The sequence below is a fragment of the Falco cherrug genome, chromosome Z, assembly GCF_023634085.1.
Source record: "Falco cherrug isolate bFalChe1 chromosome Z, bFalChe1.pri, whole genome shotgun sequence".
Classification (NCBI taxonomy): Eukaryota; Metazoa; Chordata; class Aves; order Falconiformes; family Falconidae; genus Falco; species Falco cherrug.
This window is the reverse complement of record NC_073720.1, coordinates 42,581,877-42,609,036: the sequence shown is the minus strand read 5'-3', so window position 1 is coordinate 42,609,036 and position 27,160 is coordinate 42,581,877. Positions and strand designations below refer to the sequence as shown.

Sequence of the window (27,160 nt, the reverse complement as noted above, 5' to 3'; positions counted from 1 at the left end):
GACACAGAAACTAAGTCCTCTGGCCCTTGCACTTGCTGTTGTTACTTCCTCCTTGCATTATGATCCACAGTGATGTGCCAACTGCACATTGCTCATTTCAAAAGCAAAAATGCTAATTTTTCTTTTCCCACTTAACAATGAGGTACAATATTAACAGCCAACTTCTGTCTTCCTTTCAATCATACCTATTCTATAGCAGCATGAATGTTCAAACATAGTGCTGCGAGGATTGAACATTTTTCGTAGGAAACCTACAGAATATTCAGTTTTAATTCCTTCAGAGCTGGATACAGATAGGTTCTATGCATACCATTAACTTCTTTAGCATGTGGTAGTTGTTTAGTGTTTGCAGTTAGGCTTGACTGTCACAGACACAGCTGTACTAAATTAGCTCCTACAACTTTGAAAACAGTATTTGGAAGACAAATTACTGATAGTATTAAGATTTTTCTTTCATGCACCTTCCCAGCTAAGCACAGAGATGGGAGTGTGAAGCGATCTCGTAAATTTAAAGAAGAGTATATAAAAATAAAATTTAAAACCTGACATATAATTAATTACATATTTTTCATGCAATATGTGATAAAAAGAGAATTCATTATTCTTATTATTGTATCACAAGAGATCAAAGAAACTTTGACCATGGAGATTTTTGTGGTGTTTTTTCTTTAATCTACTTTATGATAGCAAAAAAAATTACTTTAAAACTGGCTCATCTGCAGATTTCATCGCAGACTGAGTTGCATAGTCTAAATTGTGGGGTAGGACATGATATGACAGCATTCCCAGGTCCTTTGGGAATACATAGTTTTCAGAGCATCTAAAATGCAGATAAAATTGCTTGAAACATGTTCCTTATCCCAGCTGTGCCAGAATGAGATGCTACTTGGATTATGCCAGATGAAATGTTATCCAAGATGAGTAAAGGTTTTCATTTAGGTACATATTTAGTGACTGTATTGCCTAACAGATGTCATCAAGCTAACACTATTCTGAACTTACATTCAGGTATCACTGAGGGTTTTCCATAGTACAGGGCTTTTCATTTTTACCTCCTGGAAGAAGGAGGTCCCAGTTTGCCTCCAAAAAAATTGCTGATGCCACAACTGACTGTCCACGTATTCCACTACACAGGCCATATCAACTTGTTACAGATACATTTTGCTGAGCAGGGTTTGAACCAGAGAACTGAAAAGGAAAAATAAGTGTTCTCGCTATCTGGTTACCTTTAGATGAGGCAGGTGGTGCTCACCAGCAGCATCTGAAGTCTGTGTGTGTGACAGCACTAGTGCTTTGTGCTGTGCAGCATTCACTGTGATTGCGGCTGTTCCCAATGTGTGAAAACTCCAGCTGACTTATTGGAGTATGTACTTGAGTACTGGAGAGCAGCACTTGGTCCTGTGCCTGCGGATGTTAATACTTTTGTAAACTTCCCTGGATTGACCCTGTTGCTAGATAACCTTGTCTAATTGTTTCTCTGAGACTTTCAGAAATTCAGAACAAATACTTCTCCACTCTTGGAGTGAACTCAGTGGTTTAATTGAGCTCAGATAAAGTTCAAATCTTTGTCCATTAGCAGACATGAATGCTATTCTTAAATTTTCCTTTTGGCAGTGTGGATGGATTCTATGCTTTGGCATGTTTCTGCAAAAGGCATCCAACAATGTGACCTGATCACACAGCTGAGAGTCCTTTTCATAATGAAGCCCTGATTTCAGTAGCTGTTTTTTATATATGATGATATCCTGCTGAGTTGGTAGGTTGTGGAAATATTGAGTGCAGCTGTTAGGAATCATTACGAGGCAAGTATTTTTTTCTGTCTATATTGTTAGATAGAAATCCTCTTACTCACTCTAGCCTTTTTATATGCAATTTCTTATGCCATTCCTGCTTCAGTCAGGAACTTGAGACCAAAACCGAGAGTCCTACCAATGCAGGACATAATTTAGCAACCTTTTCAATTTTTTTATTTTTGTTTGGATCCAAGTTTCCGACATGTACAGTTAGAGGGTGCCATGCAACATCTTTTTCTTCAATTAAAAATATTTTCAAAATTATGTAGTAAAGGTTCCTTTCCTTTTTCCTTTTTGTGGCTTTGAATGCAACCAGAAAACTTGCACTCTTGAATTACCTCCAGGGTCAAATGCATAATGTAACAGCTTACCTCCTGTTTGATTTCCAAACCCTGGCCCTCTGGGGATATATCTTTATCATTGCGGTCTTGCCTTGTAGCATTACAAGCTAACAGATCAATTCATCCTTCAAAGCATCCTATCACCTGTCAATATGAAATTCTAGCAATTACTAAAGTGGGATGGCTGCAAAGCATCTGAAAAACATTCCCTATTGATTGGTCCATTGCCTCAGAGTATGATGAACTTGTTTAAGAAAAATTGATCTGGCAAATTGATTTTTTTTATCAAGGAATCATATTAATGTAATTTAAGTAACAACGGTTTTGCCTTGGAGGATGTATAATAGATATTTGATGTGTGTGCACATTTAAAAAAAAAAAAAAAGGCGAAAGGGATTTATACAGAAAAACTTGGAATTTTTCCTCTAGGATTTATGGGTTATTTTGCAAGTTCTTCCAAACACCTTTTTTATTGTTGAATGCTTTTTTGTTTGTTTGTTTCTTTCTTTCTTTCTTTCTTTCTTTAATCAAATGTGTATTAAAAAGTGAACTTCCAATACTTAATGAATGAATTAATTTTCCTGGAATGCCCCAGGTCATTTGGGATATGAGCTGTGTCCCTCTTATTTGTCCAAGCGGAGACAGGATTTTCATAACCAGTTCTTTATAATGCAGATGATGAGGGGAATAATTAATTTTGTAACTTGGAAAGTATTTTATCATTTCAGCTGCTACTTACATACTGTTGCTGCTCTGTTTTTATTCTCCTAGGAGCTAAAAGCACCCAGCCCAGCCTATATCAACCATGGTCTTTTGCATGGCAGTGCTCTGAAGGGTGTTATTCACACCCAGGGCATGCAAATGATCAAAGATAATAGTATAGTTAGAAATAAATTTCTGCTCCTTTTGCCTCTTCAACACCCAACTCTTTTCAGACTTTCAAACTGTGTAAGGGTAAATACAGATCAAACTCAAAAATTCTGTTCTTACATAGAAAAATATTAAGAATTTGCCACAGAACTTCTGCATTCTACAAACCCATCCTACAAATTGGGTGCCCAGGGTTACCTGCATGAAACCCAACCGTAGGGCAATGAAGCAAAGATAGACCTTTCAGTCTGCTCAAGTCTGCTAAGAATCTGTGGGGCCTTTTTGTTCAGTTTTAAATCTTGTGTTAATTTCTGTTTTCAGTCCATGTTCACTTAGTCATTTTTCATTTTGATGTTTCTGTAGATTCTGCTAAGATATTCTGAGGAATCATTGCATGCCTGTAGGAATCTTCAGTGTTACTGTATAAATCTATTTTCCAAGTGCTCGTATTTTTGCTTCAGAAATACAGGATTCAGTATATTGAATATCCATGATCATATTAAGTTTAGTGGAAAAGACAGTAGTACCAGAACACATGCACAACTTCAAGTCATCAGTTCTGTTACTAAAACAGAGGCCTCATGTTTCAAGTGTTTCCCAGCTACAATGTGAGCTCTTTTCAATGCAAGGCTCTGCTTTCAGCAAAATTGTTAATTATACATCATAATAAGCTGTTAGGAGCAAAACACACACATAATTTGAAAGTGAAATGAGGCTCAGTACATAGAATCATAGAATCATTTAGCTTGGAAAAGCCATCTAAGATCATTAAGTCCAACCATTAACCAAACACTGCCAAGCCCACCACTAAAACCATGTCCCTAGTGCTGCGCCTACACAACTTTTAAGTACTCCAGGGAGAGCGACTCAACTGATTCCCTGGGCAGCCTGTTCCAATGCTTGACAACCCTTTCAGTGAAGAAATTTTCCCTAATACCCAACATAAACCTCCCCTGGCACAACTTGAGGCCATGTCCTCTTGTCCTACCACTTCTTACTTGGGAGAAGGGACCTACCCCACCTGCTACAATCTCCTTTCAGGTAGTTGTAAGCAGTGATAAGGTCTCCCCTCAGCCTCTTTCCTCCAGGCTAAATGAGCCCAATTCCCTCAGCTGGTCCTCATAAGACTTGTTCTCTAGACCCTTCACCAGCTTAATTGCCCTTCTTTGGGGGCAATAAAGCAATTGTTTATTTAAGAGTTGATTAGGAGCAGCAAAACAAGCAAATTGATACTTGAACCTGAAAGAAATTATACCCATTTAAAATGATTAAACTATTTTCTTATTTGAGCATTGCAACCTAATGCAAAGGTAGATGCATAATGATGTGTTTTCTCTCCTGTGTGCTGAGTAGCTCAGTGGATGTGCATAGTGTTTGAACTATCATTGTATTAAAAGAGAAGCCTGTCAAAAGGAGAAAAGTCAAGTGCCTCAGTTTCAAAGAGGAAAGCAACAGAGGTTTAAATTGTTCTATATCGTGGTAGACTGTAAGCTTTTAAAAGACACTGTAATCACTGAATGAACAAAACAGTTTGCCTTGGGTAATTATGCCTTTCAGTTTCTTTCACTTTAAAGTTTATTTCCTCAGACATTACATGGCATGCTTGTTTGCCGTGTCAGAGTGCTAATCTTAGTGCAAAACACTGTGATTTTCTGCAAGGATAAATGAGCCCAGAGACATTCGGAGTTCAGATCAAGTTGAATACCATGATGGTAATCCAATCTAATTTTACATTTAAATCAGTGTTTAACTGGGTGTTTAATCTGGCTCCTATGGGATAGCAATTTCATTTGAAATGCAAAACTTTGCTCATACACCACTAGGATAGTTGTTTTATAAAGTCATAGGATAGGTAGACATTAAGTAGTTATTTATGAAGCCACAAATTGGAGCTATGCAAATGGTTTGGCAAAGTGTAAAATGGCCCACATTGCTATAGTTTGGTTTTTTTCTCCTCATGAAAGGAAAGGACATTAACTTTTTGAATTTTTTGAACGCAGTGTGATTGTAAGAAGCTTCTGTGCTAAAGTATCTGTAAGTCTTTAAAATAGAAACTTAAAGACATGCTGCAGAAAATAACCTTTACATGACCATAGTCCTTCCCTAACAGGTACGTAGTTTACACTTGTGATGACTACATACTCCCTCCCCGCCTTTCTTTCAGCATCTTTATAGACATGTACATTCTGGGGACTTTCTTCTCCTCCTTGTGCGTTCTTTTTTTTCTCCCCAGTTGCATGACATTAGTTTTTAAAGGAAGATGGCATCCATTCATTAAGTATTCTACAAATAGTAAAAATTATATTAACCTGAATATCTTGGATGAAAAAGCTATAGCATTGCCATCTTAAGAGAGGCCAGCTTTGTAAGCATATTATGCCCTCTTGTAATGCCTACATCCATGATCCTGGGGTGTTAGTAGCTTGGCAACATTCCTCCTTATGTTGTAAAAACAGAGTGAGCTTAAGCTGTTCATAAATCCTATCTGAGAAACACATCTTAAGGGTTCATCTAGAAAGGCTCCTGTGAGTGATTTACCTGGTCTCAATGTGGTGCTAAAGGAAAAAATTTATTGTGGTAAATTGCACTAACCAGGCAGAAAAAAGCAAAGAAAGCCAGCATCAACTGAGAGGAAGAGAATTACTGGTGGTATATGCTGCAGAGAAAGGTAAGAGGGACCTTGGAAATGAGACATACTGTACATGTACAAGACAGGTATGTTAGTGTAACTTGTGTATGAAATTGTTTTGCTCAGTCTTAATCAGGATTAATTTTTTGTCTCAGTACTGAGAGAACAGCTGAGAAAGAAAGTACACAAGTTAAGACTCAATGTGTCATGAAAATATGGTAATGTAGCATTGAAAATATTTTCTATGGAATGAATAGAGCCCAGTTTTAGAATGCAAATTGATAAAGATGATGGAGGGGGTGAATAAGCCACTGAGAAAACTAAAACATGATAAAATGGAAGCTGAAAAAGATACTACAATCATATATTTTTATTTTTAAAATTTAAAAAACGTGTTTATTTTTACTTGGGAATTCATGAGTGTCATGTTAACTGAATTTCTCTTTATGGGCCTAAGACACAAAATTTTTGCAAATTCTCAGTTTTAGTTAAAAAGGTACTGATCCAGTTTTAATAAGAAAGGCCTTGCTTCAGTATCAAATTCTAAAAATTATAAGGACATAGATATTTTTAAATCTGTTTACTGTATCACAACATTGTGAATGAATGATTGAATCTGAGCAGATCTGTCTGTGGAAGCTAAGTCTCACTGATCCAGGAGACATTTAGAAACTTGTTATTTGCATACTGGTGTCTTACTGTATTAATTTTCGTCAGGATTTAAGGGTGTCTGGTGATTGAAAAGTGAAAACTAATTTTATTATAGGAACACAATAGTTGTTCTCTGTTCTAATAATTATTCATTGCACTTTTTCAGCATTTCCTAAACTTACTGTAAGTCTCTCAGGACATTAATACATATTTCATTTGGTAAAAGAGCAAAGGAAGTACCTTACACAGTGAGAGAATGCATCCCTCATATGTATCTATTTTAATCAAAAGCTGGAGGTACTGGCAATCTTATGTTGGTCCTTCGAAAATTTCTAGCCAAACTTAGATAATATAAACAAAATTTAAATAACATTTGTACTGCTAGATGTGATGCTCCACTATCCATATTACAAACTGTGGGCATGCTTTGCAGTAGTTTTAAATGTGGCATATATTAGTTGGAATTGCAGGCAAGCAACTGCAAGCATTTTATATACTTGCTCTCTTTAATGTACTCTGATACTTTCTTTTTATCTAGTCTGTCTGCTTTCCTTCCTCCTTAGCTTTTAACAAGTTCCTCAATATTCAGCCTTCAGGGACTTCTGAGGTTCACCTGAGACAAAAAAAATCACTGTAACAGGCTCACCAAAGTGTCCTGTAATTTCTGAGCATTTACGTCTTTACCTTGCAAGCCGGATAAACAGTGCAGGACTCTCCAGATTTCCTCTGTCTCCCCAGGACAGTTGCATTGAGATGTAAAACCTCATCTTCATTAGAACTCTGACTCATAATGCAATTAATTGTGTCAGGAAGCAAAACACAATCCTTGAGCAGACCTGCCTCTAAAACATGTCCCAACATGTGCTAAACACTGTAGTAAATGATTCACTGGAGAAGAGTCATATTCCTACAGGTAGATGAGGGATGAGGGCAAACACAGAGAGACCAAGTATTTTATGCACTTGGTTTTAATTGTTTTCATTGTTGGTTTCAGGGGGAGAGAAATTTTGTTATTAAAGAAAGTAAAAAGACTAAATCATAAGTTGTTGTTGTTGTTGCTATTATTATTAAATAATTAATGATAATAAACATACTTTTTTCTGTCAGTATCATCAGTCTCACACTTGCTGGGAAATCAGAAGTAAGAATTATTTCTAATTCAGTGCTGATAAAATTATTTTTATGACATCCATGACTGGATTTCAGTTTTCCGACATGAAAAGCCAAGTCAGAAATATAACCTTCCCACATAATACAATTTGGGATATTATATTTTGATTCTGATGTTAAATGCTCCAAGGATTATTCTTAAATTGAACTATAGCCTACTTCTGACCCATTACACAGAGGTGATTTCTCCTATTATTGGCAGATCTTTTGCATAACACAGAAATAATCATGTGAAAAAAAATAATAGAGATTCAAGAGACATTGCTCTGAGATGATTTTGAAAGGATGGTGTACCTGAAGAGAAATTAGTGAAGTCAGAGGTGGTACTGTGTTTTAAACAAACTGCAATGAAGGGAATTAGCAGTTTTTCAACTTGCTATAGTTCTCTAGTGGTGGAAATACATGTTGCAGAAATACATCAGGGAGGAGACATTGCGTAAGTCAGAACTTAAGTTTTTGTGTCACTACTTTTGCTTATTTCACAGATGGAAATGTACATTTCCTTGTATAACTGTGTTGTGCTTGGGTAAAATTTCATCAATTGTTTTTCTTCTCTGCTCATACAGGCTTTTTAATTATTTACTTTTTGTCCTTATTTGACAAAGTGAGCTTGAACGTGCATAACAAATATGTGATTAGCATATGGTTAACTGGAAGTGTGTTGTAGGTGGACAGATATGGTCTCTAAATGGATTATGGCAAGGATCTTCAAAGTAGAATGTGGGAATTAGAGGCTCAAAATAATATTGATATTCAACTGGAGTTGGGCACTTAATTCCCATGGAAATCCCATCTAAGTGCAATTGAATTTTGAATGGTAGATAGTGGGTGAAATACAAAATGTCCTTAAAATGTTGCCCATCCTGCTGCCCAGAATCATGTCAATATTATTGCCAGCTGTGTCCTCTTTTGTCTAATCTGTCTGTTTTTTTATTATGAAGTGTTCGCTATTCACTGTAGTAACATGAACAGTAGAAACACCTTGGAATCTGAATTTTATAAATCTTTCTCCAGACTGAGGGAAGCATAAAGAAAAGCAGCCAACATAAACTGTTGTGACAGACAAGGACCCATGACCACTGTGCACTGAGTGACCAAAGAAATATTCAGGCTTTGCTTGGAAAAGGCATTAGAGATGCTTTGTTTCATGAAAAGAAGGAGAGTTGGCTGCTTGGACTTGTTTTCATTGCAGAGAAAAAAATTAAGTCATTGGTGCATGCATAAGCTGAGACAGCTTCAGTACAAAAATCAAAGATGGATTGGCTTCTTATTGAAGTGGAAAAAAATAGGATATGAGCTGGACTTTGGTCAAACAGAAGAAAAAGAGAGTATTAGCCAGAATACACCTTTTTGTAGTTTGTGCCACAAGTCTACCAGCGCTATTGGCAAAGGCAGATGAGAGAACTTTAATTTTACAGTGTTTTAAAATTTTACTTATAACTGGTGATTTCAAGTTATCATATGCTTCTGGGATAACTTGCAAACTGAGGATTTTCCATTTTTGGAAAATAGGTGAAAAGTTTGAGCCAAAGATCAGTTGTGTTCTCCACGGTGGAACTGTTATCTAAATGATGTCTGATCAAAAGATTCATGGACTTTGAGCTTTGAAGTCTAGACTTGGTGAGCCATGACTGGATGGCCACACTGTGTAGCCAGAATTTGAATTACCCTGTTTAAAGCAAGGACCTTTCATCATGGCTTCATGAACACACAAGTAATTGTGTCTCCCTGCAAATCTAGGAAGCTGAGCAGCAGAACTTGCGCAGCTGCACACCTGAAGAAATAAAAGTCCTATGTCTGGTTTGTTTTGAATAAATCTGTAAGCCTTCTATTCATGAGGGAAGGGAATGCTTTCTTCCTAGTGATGATTTTGGAGCGTTGCCAGTCCTTGCTGTTTTGTCACAAAGTGGTAGTAGTTCAATGTTTATCTCAGGCTGTGGTTTCTCAGAACAGGTATTAAATAGAAAGTACATCTTTCACTGAGGGTATGAGGAAACAAGGAAAAAGTTTCTTTACTCCTAGTTACAGAGAAAAAATTTGAAATTTGGCCTTGGTCTATCCTGAAGTCTCAAACCAAAACTGTAATAAAAAGTTGTGTCATTGTCTTCCTTTCTCCTCACTCTTTTTTAAACTTCATGATTTTTAAGTCAGCTTTAAAATTTCTAGCCTACTGATTTATGATTTTTGACAGTCTGGGAAACGACCAAAACTAATTATGTAAGTAGGTGGTTTTTACATGCACTTGGTTTGCTCTTTCAGGCAGATGATTATCCAGCTAGTTTTGCCTGAAACACTCCAATCCTTTTTCGAGTGTCAAGGAGTTGAAAAGATCGATCACAGACATATATATATATATATATATTCTTTTAGCCTCTGCTCCTGTCTCTCTAAACAAACAGTCTGTTAAATCTGTTGAGCTTTGCAGAGAGAATCCCAAGGCATCTCTCCTTCCTATCCTAAATCCATTCTATGGTGAAGTGACAGTAATAAAGGCTGCCTTGAGGATCTATGGTGCAACTGAATAGCACATTGTATCTTTAAGTGTTTTCAGTAAAACTTTCAAAGATGCTGAAATGTGGTTATCTCATTTTTAGAAGTGGCTTTTCAGTGCATTGAAGAGCTTACATTTATTGCCTTTCAGTGAGTCTCAAAAAGGTTTTTTTCCCACGTTAAACCAAATATGATCATAATTAGCTTTCTACAGAAGAATAGTAGGAGAGAAATCAGAAGATATTTGTAAATTTACACACATACATAAATAATAAAATAATCTTAATATAAAGTTTTGATTTTTAAATACTCTTTTAAGGATCAAATATATTCCTATCATTAACTGTAAACTAACATGTAGATATTGCTTGTTGTGAGTTAAAAAGTGTATAATAATTTAATTGGACCATATTCTTGGGGAATTCTTGCTCCCCTTCATATTATGTGTAGGGGAAGGAACTGGTTCAAACAAATGCAGCAACTAAACAGAAGCCCAGTACTTAATTTAAAGTATTTTTCTAATCTATAAACCAAAGTTTGTGTTTTGTTAATCACTCATTTCAGACATCCTAAAATGTCCTGCCACCTGGCTTTGGAGTAAAATTTACTACATCTAATTAAGGGCAAGGCTTGAGCCTGAGGCTGGTTTGGACTTCAGGTTGCTGAACTGGCACAGCAAACATGAGCCGGTTTCCATCCAAAGAGGGCTCAGATCTCTTTGTTGCTTCTTATTGCTGATGACTTTAAAGCCTGCTGTTGACACCAAGCCAACAGCTTGCTCTTGTTCCTTGTCAAAAGAAGGACTCTGGAACAGGGTCAGATAGATGCATGTTGGTTTCTAAATGGAGAGACCTTTTTGGCAGTGAGTGCAGTGATAAAAATAGCTGGAGCTGTGAAGAGAACAAAGGAAAGAACAAAAGTTAAAAAGGACACCAGAGGTTAAACTGCATATCATCAAGCCCTGGATGTATCCTTGTTTCCGAGTTTCTACCAAACATCTTTTATCTACTGGCATATTTCTGCAATGTTCTTGTTTCTTTAGTCAGGGCAGGCCATTAAACAAAGTGAGTTCTCCGAAAAATAGTTGTAGGCACACGCACAAGTAAAAAGAATAAAATAAAACATTGAATATTTAATTGTATGTCTGGATTAAATAGATTTCCCAGTAATTTTCAATAGAATTATATATAAGCCCAAGAATAACAGTTTTCTAATAAATGTGGCCAAGGTCAGGACACGTGCACTGAGATTAAGCATTGTGTCTCAGGTACAGTTTTAAATGCAGTTTAAGGAACAGTCAAACGTACACACCTCATGTGGCAAAACCAACAAGAGATTCCTGTTCCTAATTACTCAACCCTGCTCTGCTTCACAGCTTGCCATTACCTGAGTTAAAATGATGCAAAGGTATGTGACTTCTGGCTGTAAATCAGACTGATGCCATCCAAGAACACAGCAATAATCAGTCAAGCACCTTCTGCAGTGCTTTAACTTGCAAAAGCAAATACTTGGGTGTTTAACTACTGTTGTTGTGCTTTCCTTCTTTTACACAATCCTGATGGCATCTACTGTGAGGGTGTAGGTGATTACTCTTCCAGAGTGCCATGGTTTAACCCTGGCTGGTCAGAACTCTAGGGCTGAGATAAGAACATAACTGAATGAGAATAAAAATGAAAGAACAATAATAACAATTATGACAAGAACAGTTATAATGAGAAGGGGAAGGGAAAGAATAAGCAGGAAAGGAAGAAGGGAACACGTGGTGCACAACACAACTGCTCACCACCCACCAACCGATGCCCAGCCAGTCCCTGAGCAACGATCCGCCCACCCCGGCCAATTCCCCCAGTATATATACCAGGCATGGTGCCCCATGGTATGGAATACCACTTTGGCCAGTTTGGGTCAGCTGACCTGGCTGTGTCCCCTCCCAATTCCTTGTGCCCCTCCAGCCTTTTCTCTAACAAGGCCTGAGGAACTAAGAAGTCTCACATCAAAGCCAAAACACAGCATCATGCTAGCTCCTCAGAAGAAAATTAATTCCATCCCAGCTGAAACCAGGAGACAGAGGACTGAGATACAACACACACATTTCCTTGGTTTTGAATATCTAGAACACCTTTCATGAATGCTTATATTTTGAGCCATCAAGTAGGATTGAAGCAACAGAAAAATCCTTGTTCTGTAGTGTAGTTATTTTATAAAATTTCTGTCAACCAGCAAGTTTAATGACACAGAAAGAAAGCTGAGAAGTCAGGTGGTTACAGGTTCTGATGATTCATGGGTTCTGTTGGTTTGCTGCTGGTACTTTGATTCAGTTTCATACATTTCTACTGTAAAGAAAAGTTGCTATTTTTATGTTTCTAAACTAAATCAGTTGTAGAGAGGCTTGCGATCTTTTTGACTAACCTAACCTGAATCAAATGCTATCACAGTGTTATATTCTATACCATAGTTTGAAAAATAAATGTGTATGAAAATTAGTCTTGGGAACTTTAGAAACCCATGCAGTACCATGATGCATTGTATGTCACAGTATCTGGGATGTAGCCCTTTAGATCTCCTTTTTCAGCCATTTTTAAGTAAAGTTTTCTTTTGAAAGCACATTTTTTGGTTTACTATTATTGTTTTCACTTACAAACAAGTGAAAACTGAGCTGAATCTGGATTGCTTTCTTGTGCTTAGCTAATCTGTTTTTGTGCAGAGATATGCTTTTGCAGTTGCAGTGCATTAATAGACAGTCTTGTAAGACATATTAGATCTCACTGATCAGGGTTTTAGTACCGGACTGGAGCTTTAGGCATTCGTATTAGTTTTCAGCAATGGACAACGTATATGGTAAAAAGCTTGTCAATCTGCAGATGGTCCTGTTCATGTATGTTGGTTTCTAATTTTACACAAAAATAAAACTATTTTTTACTTAAGGCAGCAAAATATTAGAAAAACTAGTTAGCATGTTTTTAGAGTTGTAATATCCTATGGCAAAGGGGAAGTGCAGGAGGCTCACAACCTAAGGACCACCCATTCCACATCAAGTCCACTTCCTTCCATCTAGTCTTGTGGATCAACTTCATGAATATTTCTTCTGCAGTACAAAACTGATTGCTACTTTGTGCAGTCTTCCAGATGAAACTGAAAAATTGAGATATTCTCTGCTTCACAAAGGCATAAAGGTTGGTTCTGGTTCTGCTTTGGAGTAAGATGAATTTATTGTACAAACATCAGAATTGGATAACTTTGCTTTCCCTGTGTCATGGTTTAACCCCGGCAGGCAACCAAGTACCACGGTGCTGCTTGCTCACTCCCCTGTTACCCAGAAGGATGGGGAGGAGGATTGGAAAGGAATGTAAAATTCAAGGGTTGAGATAAGAACAATTTAATAGGAAAAGCAAAGCTGGGCACGCAAGCAAAGCAAAGCAAGGGATTCATTCACCACTTCCCATGGGCAGGCAGGTGTTCGGCGATCCCCAGGAAAGCTGGGCTTCACCATGCATAATGGTTACTCGGGAAGACAAACACCATAATGCCAAATGTCCCCACCTTCCTTCTTCCCCCAGTTTATATACTCGGCGTGATGTCATGTGATATGGAATACCTCTTTGGCTAGTTTGGGTCATCTGTCCTGGCCATATCCCCGCCTCCCCCCCCCCCCCCCAATTTCCCATGTCCCTCCAGCCCTCCTGCTGGCAGGGCACAAGAAGCCAAAAAGTCCTTGATTTAGTATAAATATCATCCAGCAACAACTAAAAACATCAGTGTGCTGTCAACATTGTTCTCACATCAGAGCCAAAACACAGCACTGTACTAACTACCAAGAAGAAAATTAACTCTATCCCAGCTGAAACCAGGACACCCTGCAATTCTTGCCTGTTACTTTCTTTGTTCTCCCCCGCACCCCCTCCCCCCCCCCCCCACCTTTACTCCAACCAAACCCAGCTCCCTCCTTTTCTTACCTTACCTTCTTCTTCCAACTCATGTTTAGGCTATCTGTCCCCAGATTCCTCTCCTGGACTCACTTTGTTTTTAACAACTTGTGTGTTAAGTGAATTCTATAGAATAAAACATTAACAGTTCTCATTCCCTATCACAGCTGCACTCCTGAGCACTTTTCAAGATTTCGGTTGTTATCCTTTCAAGTCTTAAATGCTCTCAGCTGTACCAGAGACATCCTGCTCTTCTCTGCTTGCTCTTTTCTTCTTCCCTGTCACCACAGCCGGCATCATTGTTCAGCTGCTGCCTGATGTCAGAAAGAAGGTGAAAGCTGCTTATTTTTATTTCTCTCTTTGAGTTTCTCTGCCACCTTATTTTTCTTTTTCTCTTCCTCATAAATTCCTTTTCTAGAGACCGTCTGGAAGAACTGATTCAGTCTGTGAAATTCCCTTGCTGTAATGAGATTTCTGCCAAAGAAGTCATTCCATAGACACAGAGACACACACAGACACATCTATATGTATAAATATGGTTCTTCAAGACAGTAAAACCGGGTTATGCATAGACAGAATTTCCAAGTTCAGGCTGTTGCCTGGAGTCACACAGTGCTCAGGTGTCTCTACACTAGGACTTCCACCGGCTACCAGAGGATTTCTGCACTGTCCAGTTCAGCTTTTTGTAGAAACGTGTGACTAGGTCTTGGGGGGGGAAGCTTGGTATCAGAAATAAGACATGTACACTGGCAGAGCAGTCCTATCAGGCTCATAAGAGTAACAGGACACATGAGCAAGGATGCAGTTTCCTGTAGCATCGTAGCTTCTAGAGCATGAATTGGTGATTGAATCATTAAAATGAAACAGACTATGCAGATGCCTATGCTCTTGCAGAGAAATAGAGGCAAAAAAGGCAGTCTTTTTCATTTTGTAAGGTTTGGATATCATTCCAGGCAATCAGAACCATCAAAATATTTGGATTTCAGATGAAATAATATTATTCTAGAATTTCATAAATCAAGTACTTTCCTCTTGTCAGAACCAAGAAAACATGCAGAAGATAACTGGATACAAAAATAAGACTTCTAGGAATTTAATGCTGTTTCGCTGACTACTTTGTTTCTGCTTAGACCTTAAAATGAGAGACATCTAGAAGCATATGTTAATTGTTTTAAAGTAACTCTTGCTGAAATGCTGTGAGCTGATTGAGTCTTTTGCAGACATATGACAGACCGAGCCTCATGCGTAGCAGTTTGCTATACATTTCATAAGGGGATAATAGTTAAAAGTCACTTCTGGCTCAAATGTTTATATTGTATGTTCATCATACACAAAGTTGCATAGGCTTTAGCAGCAAACGTGTGTGGTGATGTTAACAACTGTTGTCTTGTGAGACATTTTTGGGAATCAAAAAGCAGCCTTTATAGCAGTTTTAGAGGGGACAGAATCAGGTTCATTCCAAATCAGAACTGAATCGGTTATAGAGATAGTACCAACTTTCCTGGTACATATTTACTATTTATGGCTGAGTTTGTGCCTTTGTATTCTGGCATGTCTGAACTGCTAATTTATTATGTCAGATTCTAATGACTTTTCAGTCTAGATAGCGATAGTAACTCTTGTTAGCTACTTATAAACACGGTTGCGTCACTTAAAGATCTAATACAATGTTAGTGGATGCTGGAAAATGGTATTGCATGAAGTTAAAGTCACATTAGGATAAGCACAAAGATGGAATTATTTAAATTCTGGAAGCAACTTTTCCCAAGGGAAAATCCCATTTCTTGGGATTTGCTTGGGATGATTTTTTTTTGGGGGGGGTGTTAGTTCTATCCCCACCTCCCAAATCTTCCCAGCTTTTTCAAATCCTTCTCATAAGAAATGATATTTAATTCTATTACCTGCAAATAGCTGCCTTCATTCTCCTTTCTGCCTTCACAGATACCTGTTCTTTTGACTGTAAGTGTTATAGGTTGTAAGTATATTATGTGTAAATGAAAATTAATCTTTTGCTTAAAAAAAGTTAAAACTTGTCCCTATGTCAGTCTTAAACGTGCTTCAAAAAAGCCCAACAACTCTCTTAAAAGAGACACACCACATACACACATACCCAGTAAACTCCCCACTGAGTAAAAAGCATGAGTTACAGTGATGTACACACTCCAGAGAGCTTACATAGTTGAGATGATGGGCTTTTAAGCTATTTTTTTAAATACGTCAAGTAACATAATTAATGGATACAATTTTTAGCACATTCTTTGTTTAACCTACTTGTTTCTTTCTTCTCTACAATCTGGAACATCTTGTGGGTTTGTTTCTATAAACTCTCTCAGGCTTATAAACTTCATAACTTGGGTTTGAGTTGTTCTGAATTTTGCCTAAAAACATGCCTTTCCAAATACTTTATTCCCCCCAAATTCCCACAAGATAAACAGAATTGTCAGTTCTCTAGCACATTAAACGTATATAACGATTTCTTCTGGAATGAAATGAAAACTCTGTCAAAGAGAACTTACATCACTTTGCCATAGTCCTTCCTCTTTTAAAAAGCAAAATAAAAGTTATCATTTTTTTCCATATTAAAAAGACCTAAATGATAGAAATTTCTGTATCTTAAAGACATCCAAGAGTCTACAGGCATTATAAGAACACCTGAGCTAAGAGATGTAAGATTATCCATGACTCTATGTGCATTACTAGAGTGGCTGTACCTTACACTACTGCACATTGTTTTCTAATGAGTTGTTTGCTTTTTCCTTCCTTTTCCCCAAAGCCTGCTGTAGGCGTCTATCTCTAGAAAAGAACTGCGTGGCTATGTGATGCAATGTTTTATCACACAGCATTTCAAAAGTGACATACATCATCTGTTTTGGGTAATAAGCATCCTATCTGAATGAAGCAGGAAAATCCAGGCAAGCCCAATGGGTAATTTTCTGGAGTATTCAGGGAAATGGTAGCTATTATAGTTCACTTACTATCCAAGGTGCTTTGGCATATATATCGTTTTTAACTATTCAGAAAACAGTAACCAAAACCCAGTGAAGTGACCTGATCCTGTCAGTTCCTTTTAATTTACTGCCGTCAGATTTTTGGCATAAATCTTAGCTATATCTCTCCTGTGAATAAGATTGCCTTGCTGAAAAAATGGGAGGAATGAAGTAAATACTGATAAGTGGTAAATGTTTAAAACTGTTTTAAACTCTGGTAAGTAAATGATTTATGTTTTTATCGATGAATACTTGGCATTTTTATAGAACAATGGAACAGCTAAAAATGGTTCTTAATTATGTTCACTACAAACTTCCGTTTGTATGGACACAAATAAATAAATACAACATTTATAACCTATATCTCTATATCTGTTTTTTATCATTAATTTTTGAAATCCTAGTTAGAAAGCTTGATCTTATCGTCAACCTAATATACAGTTCTCTCTTTTGCAAATGTCCCTAAATCATTTTTCTTGATACTTGCAGTGACAGACATATATTTTGTCAAAATTCAAAAGAAATTATGAATAGAAGTAGTTCAGGTGTACTCTAATTATTATACAGATTCTATGTCTTTTAATCAAATGCAAGTAATTGTCAGACATTTTGTGTACATGTATGTTGCTTTACCTAGCCATCAATGCTGACCTTTATCAATAAAGAAAAAAACAAAAAGGTCATGATAGGAATAACATTTATTTAGCTGAAATGTTAATATATTGTTTATTTACAGACAATCCCTAAGATCAAGCATATGGTTTCTTTAAGAAAAGCTGTCTCAATATGTTGAGTAATTAACAAGTTCTGTATGACAGTGAAAAGTGAATGCTGTTTAATGAAGTTTCCATTTGCTTGACTGAAATGATGTTTAGCATAACAGCCTCAAAAAAAAAAAAAATCTTCCTCTTTACAACAGTCTTTCAATATTGTACCAGCTACAGGCGGAAAATAAAAAATGTTACAATTATATTTTCTTACCGGGGGTGACCTCTAGTGTGAAACAATGGCATTTAGCATTCTTTTGAGTCTGAAATGACAGCTTTTTGCCAATTACACTGGATTTCTTAAATTCTGTCAGTGTGTAGAGGAACAAGGTAATTTGTCATTAGCAAAACAACCCCTAGCCCCTACCCTGGAGTATTTCTGTCTCCTCAATCCAGTGTTTCCTTGAAATGTTTGTTTGCTTATATTTTTTAAAAAATTCCAATAACTTTTCTTGCCCAGATACTGTAATTCATATTCTGTCCCATTACTTATGGCACCAGTGAAGCTATTATACTTGTCATTAGCTCTTTATGCATCCAATCCTTCCTTAACCTTCATCTGTTTGAATACAACTATGCAAGATAAAACCCATGAAACAGCTTTTTTTAATAATTCATAGAGAAAATGTGTTAATGAAAATTAAATTTACCAAGTGAAAATCTGAAAAATCAGAGTATGGGAAAGAGTAAGCTGTACTGCTGCCTTAAGTTTGATCTGTTTTTGGTGCATACGCATGTAGCATTTTTAATGTTGTGGGTGTGCTAACTGCTAGTAATATTGTAGGGTTTTTCCATTCCGATTTATCTATAGATGTTTTCCATGCCTTAGAGCTGGATAGTCTGCATATTCATGCTTATAAAAAGCACACATGTATAGATTTTTGTTTGATTTTTAAGTCAAAGGCTACATCAATTCACAGCAAAGCTGACTTCATAAGTAATTGTGTTATCCCTCAGACTGTGTTTAAAAGAGGCATGGAGTTTATGTGCATCGCAGTATGGCATGCTTTACTCTTACACATCCCATTAGTTGTGAAATAACTGCTGAATATTAATTTTTGTCTTTGATGAGAAACATGTGGAATTACTGTAGTTCCAAATGGTGCTATCAATATCAGTAGGAGATGCAAATTACTGAGATTACCCTTTGTTCATTAAAAAGGTGGATGTCAGTCTGAAGACCATCAAATAATAACCACATAAAACATAAATTTACTGTACACTTTTACTCTCTAATTATAAATTTAACCAATGTGAGACTGTCAGGAAAGGAATATAATCGAATGACAAATAGAAATATTAGTTTGGAGAAAATGTATGTAAATTTTAAATAAAATATTTTAAGCTTCTGAAATTAATTTGGAAAATTGTTCATCTTCCTTGAGATCCTAAACTTTGGTTATTTTGCAGAGATGATGTCTTGGGCTTTGTCCAGATAGATCTTGTAAACTAAACAGCTGTTAGGCAAAGTACAAACCACGGAGTCTTTTGAGTACTACTGTGTACTGTGTCAAGATAAACGACAAAAAAAATTCTACTTTGCAAGAGATAGATGGTAGTTGATCAACTCAATGTGATGTCCAGTACAGACTGACACTTGCAGTTACTTTAGCAGTTTGCAGTGGGATTGTTGCAAGTTGTGTGTTCATTGTCTTAAAAGGAAAAAAAAAGTGTTCCTCAAATTGTAGAAGTTTCCTTTTGAAGGGTGTTTTGAGATCTGTTGGGTATGCCAAAATGAGGCCAATGTTACAAGGCACTCAGAATAGCTCAGTATCTCAAAGGTTTTCAGAACAGAAGCAGGTAGTTTGCATTATTGCGCAGTTTTCTTGGAAGTCGAATTGTCATATCGTAATTACACCCTCTAGCCACTCCTTCCATACTGAGTCATACAACTTCTTCAGGTGTCAAATATTTCCGTATCTTTTGTTCATTCCTTGATGCATGTCATCTTCTGTTGTTATTATTTCTTCTACTTCTGTTATGTATCTTTAAAAAAATTTTCAGCACATCCTATTTTCTGTCATTTCTTCTTAGATAAATGTACAGCCTCTCATGGAAATAGCCTGTGTCCAACTGCTATATGTTAAGAACCTCTGGTACTTCCACTTCAGCAGTTAGATCACTATCTACAGCTAAGTGAAGAGACGGAGGTCACCTTCATCTGGAGTGAAACAATATTAGAAGATTAGGGAAGTAAAATCTAAGTTTATCTAAATCATATTATAGATACTAAGTTGACATAATTTTGGAGTGCTGTTCTTTCAATCCTGAGATCCAGGTGAGTGGGAAATACTTGGAAAGTGGGATCCAAATATTTGTTATGTTGCTAACAGTACATGTTTGAACTTGATTAATGCCCTGCAATCAGAAACCTGAATTCTCAGAGTTTTCCTTAGCTATATTCTATACATAGTCAGGTAGACATACAATAGGCTGTGCACTATGTTTGAACTCAATTGATACCACTGCTAGGAATTTAATTTGTCACATCAAGTTAAACTGCAACTTTTCTGTCAAACTATTTTAATAATAATGACTCACCAAAAGATTTAGAAGTTTCCAAAGCACTGTTCCCAAACCGTGGGTTTGTATTGATCCTGAATCTGATCTTCACAGACTTCTGCAGAGGACTATCCTGAAGGGGTGAATACAGTTTTCTAAATCCACTTTTAACTTAGTTTGAAGGAGGATTTTTCCTTGGCATGGAGTATTTATTGATGCATAGTCAGTGTAAGTACGTTCTGGGCTTTAAATGTTAGTGGTGGAGAGTGTTCTAACAACGCCTTCACAGCATTAATCAAGAGGGTGCCAGCATGCTAAACCTTACAGTGTTTTGAAAAGTGCTTTTCACTCTGAAAACAAAGGTAGGAAAAGTGTTGTTTTGAGAGATATTTTTGAAAAATTGAACAAAACAATCTCAGATTTGGAAATTATTTTCAAGTATGCTTTGGCAATGAAACCTTGTAGAGTAAATGATATTTGATACACTTTTCCTTTGCACTCTTGCATTGATACTTGGTTTGGCTTCAGATTTTTTCTCTCTCTTATTTTTTTTTCTGTTTGTATCTTAAGATAAGTCCTGGTGAATGTAGTATTTCAAGAAATTCTTACTCGGGGAAATCCATTACTTCTTGTTTAAGCCCTGAGAAATCTTTTCCATTTTGAATATTTGATTGCTGGATTTGGTTGATGTATGCTGTCTAATTTAGGATCTACCTGTCCTTGCTACATCAAAGGTTTTCCCTACTTTTTTGAAAACTCCAATACCTTAGAGAAGTTGAGGGTTTTTTATGGTGGAGCAGACAAAAATCAGTTCCTCCCAGTGGTCTGACATCATGGACTTAAGGTGAAAAATTAGTTTGACCAGCTGCTTATTTGTCTGCCTGTTTTATAGAACTTTCAGTTTCTGTCCTGTAGCCTTCTGCATTTTACTCTGCCTGTTTTGGCTCAGGAAAAAACATCCTCCATGCTGCAAAGTACAGTGGATCCATTGCAGTGCTGTCAGCCAACAATGGGAACAAAAATGCAGATATTTTTGTATTTTTATTTCTTTACCACTTTATGAGAAAATACATGTATAATTTTGCTGGTTTTCCCATGTGAAGAAGATATTCATCAATCCTGTAATTTCCTTCATAATGTTATGAAAGCCTGTTACTTCATTGATATCTTGAAAATATTCAACCACAGTGCTTTTTTCAGCATCTGCAGTCATTAAAGCCAAAAGCATGCAAGTGTTCTAATGTATTTAAACACTTTCCAGTTTTTTAAGAGAGGTGGCTTTGGAGATATTTTTTGTACAAAATTACATCTCCAAATGTGCTAGAGAGCCTATATCTGACTTGTAATCTTGTTTAGTCAGATACGAGTTAGGTAAAATCCTGTGTAATTCCTGGACAGAAATATCTTCCACTTACTAAAAGCACTCAAAACAGTTTTCCTTACACCATGTCTTTTTGTGGTGCACTCATAATTTGTCTGAATGCCATCTCATCTGCATAGTGTAAAAATTCTCATGCTGTCAACCCAGAAATATTTTATTCCTGTGTGCAGGCTTTTCCTTTCTTCTCTATACTTCTCTTTGATCTGTACACCCTTCAAATTGAGGCAGCTCCAGAAGAGTTATCAAATTTGTATGCAGAGTCAGAGAAAAGCTCCACTTCTCATGCAGAGATATGGAATACCTCAGTTGAGAAATTAGAAACATAATGGGGTTGATTTTGGCACAGGCAGTGCTGTGTCATATACATTTCAGGGGTTTTGAAGATGACATTCAGGTTAACTCCCCGTCTCCTTCAATTGTTCAAGTAATTTAGGCAGTTTAGCAAATATTACTTTGTATTAATGGTGGATGAGTAAATAGTAGGAACATTAGCACAAGACAGGGTATACAGCTTTTAAAAAGAGTTAACTTCTATGTCCCTACCATACTCCATTCTGCTCCTAATCACATGCTTTATAAAATAGGACAGATTTTTCTGTTAAGTGTATCTTGAAATATCTTATAGTTAAAATAATTTTATGGATTTTATAAATAAATATTAAGAAGACTCTTAATTTCACCCACACCATGTTTACAATATTAGTAAGAAACCAACTTTAAGGTTTCCTTCTTGCAGTGTTACAGCAAAAGCAATGTAATTCATTAGTTTTCTGAAAGCTACATGCTGGATAAAGAATGTACTTGGCTTGTTAAGTCCCCTGTTGCATTCAAACCCCTTTGTAGAGATAGTTTATTAATTAGAAAACCCACTTAAGTTTGCAAAATAATGCAGGGATGGTCTATAGATCCTCTGTTAGCTCTCAGTTGTCCACTAAAGTTGTTTGAAACCAAGAGTTGCCATTGTGCTGATTAGGTGGAATATTAGCATATTATGCAATTAAAATAAACATTTCATTGCAGACATGGCATTTTCCATGACACTGAAGTTTAACCTCTCTCATTTAAACTCTTCTTAACAGTCAGGCTCCTTGTCCTTACATGATTGTCTGTTATTTGGAAAAGGTTTGATGCTCTCCTTTCTACTAGATTCATTTGCAACTACTGCTAGGAATGAAAATTGTATACCTATTATTTCAAGGAAATGTGAGTTGGTGAAACACACATGACCTAAAAAAATGTACAACTGTGTGCCGTGTACTGGCACTGCAAGTGGACTTAGCTTGAGTAATGGATAGGATGTTAGAAGAATTACTATACTAGTAAATACAATGCACTCTAGTACAGTTATTATCATTGTTCATTTTGACAGCCCCACCTTCTCCAGCACATCACCTAGCACTTTGATCTCTTTTGTCTTGCTTTTCCTTTTGCAATTTTATATTGCCATTTCCCCAGTCTTTATGCAAGTGCTGACACAATTACCTTAACATCTTGAGATATAATTGCAATGGTTTATGTTTCATGGCTCATTTTGGCCATAATAAGTAACACCTAACCTTGGTCTGACTCCTTTGTGCTTGTTTAATTGGTCATAATCTGCAGAGTTTTATTGCTTGTTATGGTGTCTTGTGCCACACAGTTTCCCCCCAATCACTTAACCTTGTGTAGTCTTGATAATGCTTATTCAAAGTTCAATGCACAAAGTTCAGTGTACAATTTTTAGTGTGCTACCTACAAATTAGTAGCTCTAATTGTATGTAGAGCTCTTGTATAACCTGGTTTACTTTTTATCTTTGATTAAGTCTATGCAACTTTGTTGACTAGGCAACTACTTATATGTTACTTGTTGGGGTCTGCAGCGGGTCTGCAGACAAGTTAGTTGACTTCAAAGACTTAGCCGTGTACCTTTAAGACAGCCACAAATTGTCAGGTATGTAAACAGGGTGTGAAGAACTGGAACTTAGAACCACAGCATACGGGCACCTACAGCAACAGCAAATAGCAAGGAAGAGGAAGGACACAAAAACCTATCAGGGTCTAACACCTGCACTGTCTAAGATATATAAACAGTTTGTATAAACAATAAAGGCCATTTTGTCCAAACCCAGCCACGCAGACATAGTGTTTCTTTTCAGTCTGCCTCGACTTGCATCACCACATTTGGTGACCCCGACGTGCCTATATGATCCCAGTAAAGGGTATCAAAAAGAGATTCTGAGACTGTGTCGATCTGACCCCGGTAAGGGTTGTCAGGAGCCGATCCTGAGACTGACCAGCGGGTTGCTGGGGAGGCGGAGCCTGGTGAAGCAGAGTAGCGCAGTGAGCGGCTGCGAGATCCTGGGAGAACGTGACACCGGTAAGGTGAGCCACCAGGGACAACATGGGGAGTAAGTTATCTAAAGAAGATACCATGCTGCTATCAATGTGGAAATTAGTATTAGAGAAGCGTGGAATTACTTTAGATGGGCTTCGTTTAATTGGTATGTTATTGTGGGCCAAAACACATGGAGTGGAAACATCCCCTGCGACTGCTCTTGGTGTGTGGACCTGGGACAATTTAGGATCAACACTGTCAGAAGCTCTGGAGAAAGGGGACAAAAAGGCGCCGGGGCTTTTGTCTACATGGGGACTGCTTAGACATGTTGTAGGGGGCTTCAAAAATCCTCAAGATGCAAATGGGGGCTTGCAAAATCAGCAAAATGCGAATGGAGACTTGCAGAGTCCGCAAGACGCGAGTGGGAGCTTAAAAAGTCAGCAAAATGCGAACGAGGGTACATCGTTCAAACCTCCCCTGTATCCCCCTCTGGAATACAGACAAGAGGATGAGGGGGTGGGGGAGGGGGAGAGTCTATGTCCCTTACCAGATGCCACTCCCCAATGCCCTAATTCCCCTAAATCTCTCCAACTCCATCGACTTATACTTGATACCAATTCCAATTCCGAGGACGACAAGCAGAAGCCTCGGTGGACCGATCCCAGCCCCCCTGACTCCCCCCAGCCCACACGCCTTCCCCCCTCGGCGCCGCCCCGCTCCACCCCCACCCTCGGTGACACGCGTCCCGCCCGCCCCCTCAGCTCTGGCCCTGCCTGCGCAGGGTAGAAATGCCGAAAACCTGGATTCGGGTCCAGCTACAACAACATTATCAGTCACAGGCAATGAAGAAGTTGGAGGTGGTAAAAATCCAGTTTCCAGTGGTACAGTAATGACACGCAACCCTTGCCAATTTTGGCAGGCTGTAAGAGATGGGGCATTAAAAGGCGGAAACTGGAATTTAGTAGAACTGATAGGCAGACCACTCCTTGATCTTCCTACACCTTCCACCGATGCACTGCAGGCATATCCTGTTGTATTGGGAGATGCGGCTGCTGGTAATCCTCACATTCACACACCATTTGCTTGGAAAGTAGTGCAGGACTTGCAAAAAACTGTTTCGCAGTACAGGGTGACTGTGTTCTGTCACATGGAAAAGCTGTCTATAATCTACTGTATTACAGTGGTTGAAATGTATTTTGCTGCAAAAAAAAAAAAAAAAAAAAAAAGAAATTGTAGAATTGTACGGAACAGAGACAGTGTGTTGTTTTGACATTGATAATGTGCAGTTTTGGCCTTGCTTTGAATGATGTGCAGCTGAGATCCTGCAGTAAAGAGTTAAATAACTTTAAGGGAGTAAGAGTAGAAACTAGGGTAAGATGGAAGCGTGAATGAATAGTTTTAACCTATCACCTTTTAAATAACAAAGTCTGCGTAGCGTGTGCATTTTTAGCTGGGGGTAGACATTGGTGTGAGTCTATTAATAAAGTGGCACTAACTTAAAAAAACCCAAACAAACAAACACAAAAAAACAAAAAAAAACCAACAAAAAAAAAAAACAACCAACCAAACAAAAAAAAAAAAAAAAACCCCAAAAAAAAAAAGGGGGAATGAATGGAATGACCCAAGAGGCTCATTTAGAGAAATCATGAAGGTGTCTTAGTACGCATGAAAGACCCTCATGTACCGGGCATTGGTCGGGACCGCATGAATTGTTAACCTGGGGGAGAGGTTATGCTTGTGTTTCTACCGATGAAGGTCCGCAATGGACACCTGCTTGCTGTGTGCGGCCTGAGCTTAGTGTGCCGGATGGTGGGAGCGCTGCTGCCGGCAGTCAACCCAACAACTAATGTGTGTTTGTTGTGTCCTTACTGAACCAGTCCTTGTTTGGTGTGCCCTTCCTTGAAACTGACTTGCAAACATTGTTGCAAAAAAGTGAATGTATGCGGGGAATGAAGAATCTTACTGAAAGTCTTGATATTTTCAATAATTGATTACCTCTGTATAATGTTAACCCAAAAGAAGTCAATATTGTTTGCACTTTAAATGTTGATACCTTGTTTGTTAGGCAGTTGAGAATGTGAGTCAAATTTGCCACCATTATATACAAAAGAGAGCAACTCTTGGCTTTTTGTTGTTGGCTCAAGAACGTGGCTGTGAGGATTTTGATGGTATGTGCTGCATGGATTTTAGGCGCCCCATTGCAGCAACATGTTACCAAAATCTGAGAAAATGTCAGCCATTTTGGCATCAATTCACTCAATTGGCAGTATTGTTTGTTTGCTATTGCCTTGGTTGCCGTCATGTTTGCAAGGGCCCTGCAGAACATGACAAACCTGGTACTCGCTGTTCAAAAAACAAAGAGGGGGAATTTTGGGGGTCTGCAGCGGGTCTGCAGACAAGTTATTTGACTTCAAAGACTTAGCTGTGTACCTTTAAGACAGCCACAAATTGTCAGGTATGTAAACAGGGTGTGAAGAACTGGAACTTAGAACCGCAGCATATGGGCACCTACAGCAACAGCAAATAGCAAGCAAGAAGGACACAAAAACCTGCACTGTTTAAGATATATAAATAGTTTGTATAAACAATAAAGGCCATTTTGTCTAAACCCAGCCACACAGACATAATGTTTCTTTTCAGTCCGCCTCGAGTTGCGTCACCACAGTTACTGATTTTCTATTTAAACTAAAATTGCCAGATGAAGGTAGATGACATCTATGACGAAATTACAGTATTGGATGTGTGCAAGTCTATGTGTATGTATGGGAGCATGAGGCTAGACTATAACAGAAATGTCATTGCCTGCAAGCAGAAAGGTAAAAGTGCTGCAGAAGAAGCTTTGGGCTAGCATGATGAGGCCAGATGAGGCCAGTTTGCACACAGAGAACAGCCTTAGTTTTCATGAGGTATTTAAAAGAGAAATAAAGTATGTTGAAGCTGATGCATGCCAGTCTGTCTGTACTGGTCTTCACTGTAGTTAGTAAAATCCACTTCTACATTTCTTAATATGTTTTTCCTTTTTTAAAAGTGAACAAATGCTTGTTCTGTACATAATTCTGAGTCTTTTTACTTCATTTAGCTGAAATTACTGCTGCAGCTCAGGACCAAGTTTTTACTTCTGACTGGTCCATGCCTTATCACAGTGTGTCTATATAATGAAGCATTTTCCTGAATTTGCATGTAGAAGATCAGTCCTACTGCATTCATATAAACTAGGGCTAGAGTTCATGACATCAGTCTTTAAATCAACAGTCAGCTTCTTAGCTCCTATGCTAAAACTTGTGTTTAAAGAACACTGTGAATATGAAGAAAGCAGGTGTAAAGTCAAGGAATGGGTATATG

General features: G+C 37.7%; 1 protein-coding gene across 1 annotated transcript in view; it reads left to right on the top strand.

Moving 5' to 3' along the window:
• Positions 1-23,607, top strand: part of LOC102054629 (TLE family member 1, transcriptional corepressor) — a 160,752-nt gene extending 137,145 nt beyond the window's left edge. Inside the window, exon 21 of the transcript XR_008730399.1 lies at positions 19,656-23,607. The gene's annotated coding sequence lies outside the window, so the exon portion shown is untranslated. The remainder of the gene's footprint in view (positions 1-19,655) is intronic.
• The last annotated feature ends 3,553 nt before the right edge of the window (positions 23,608-27,160 follow it).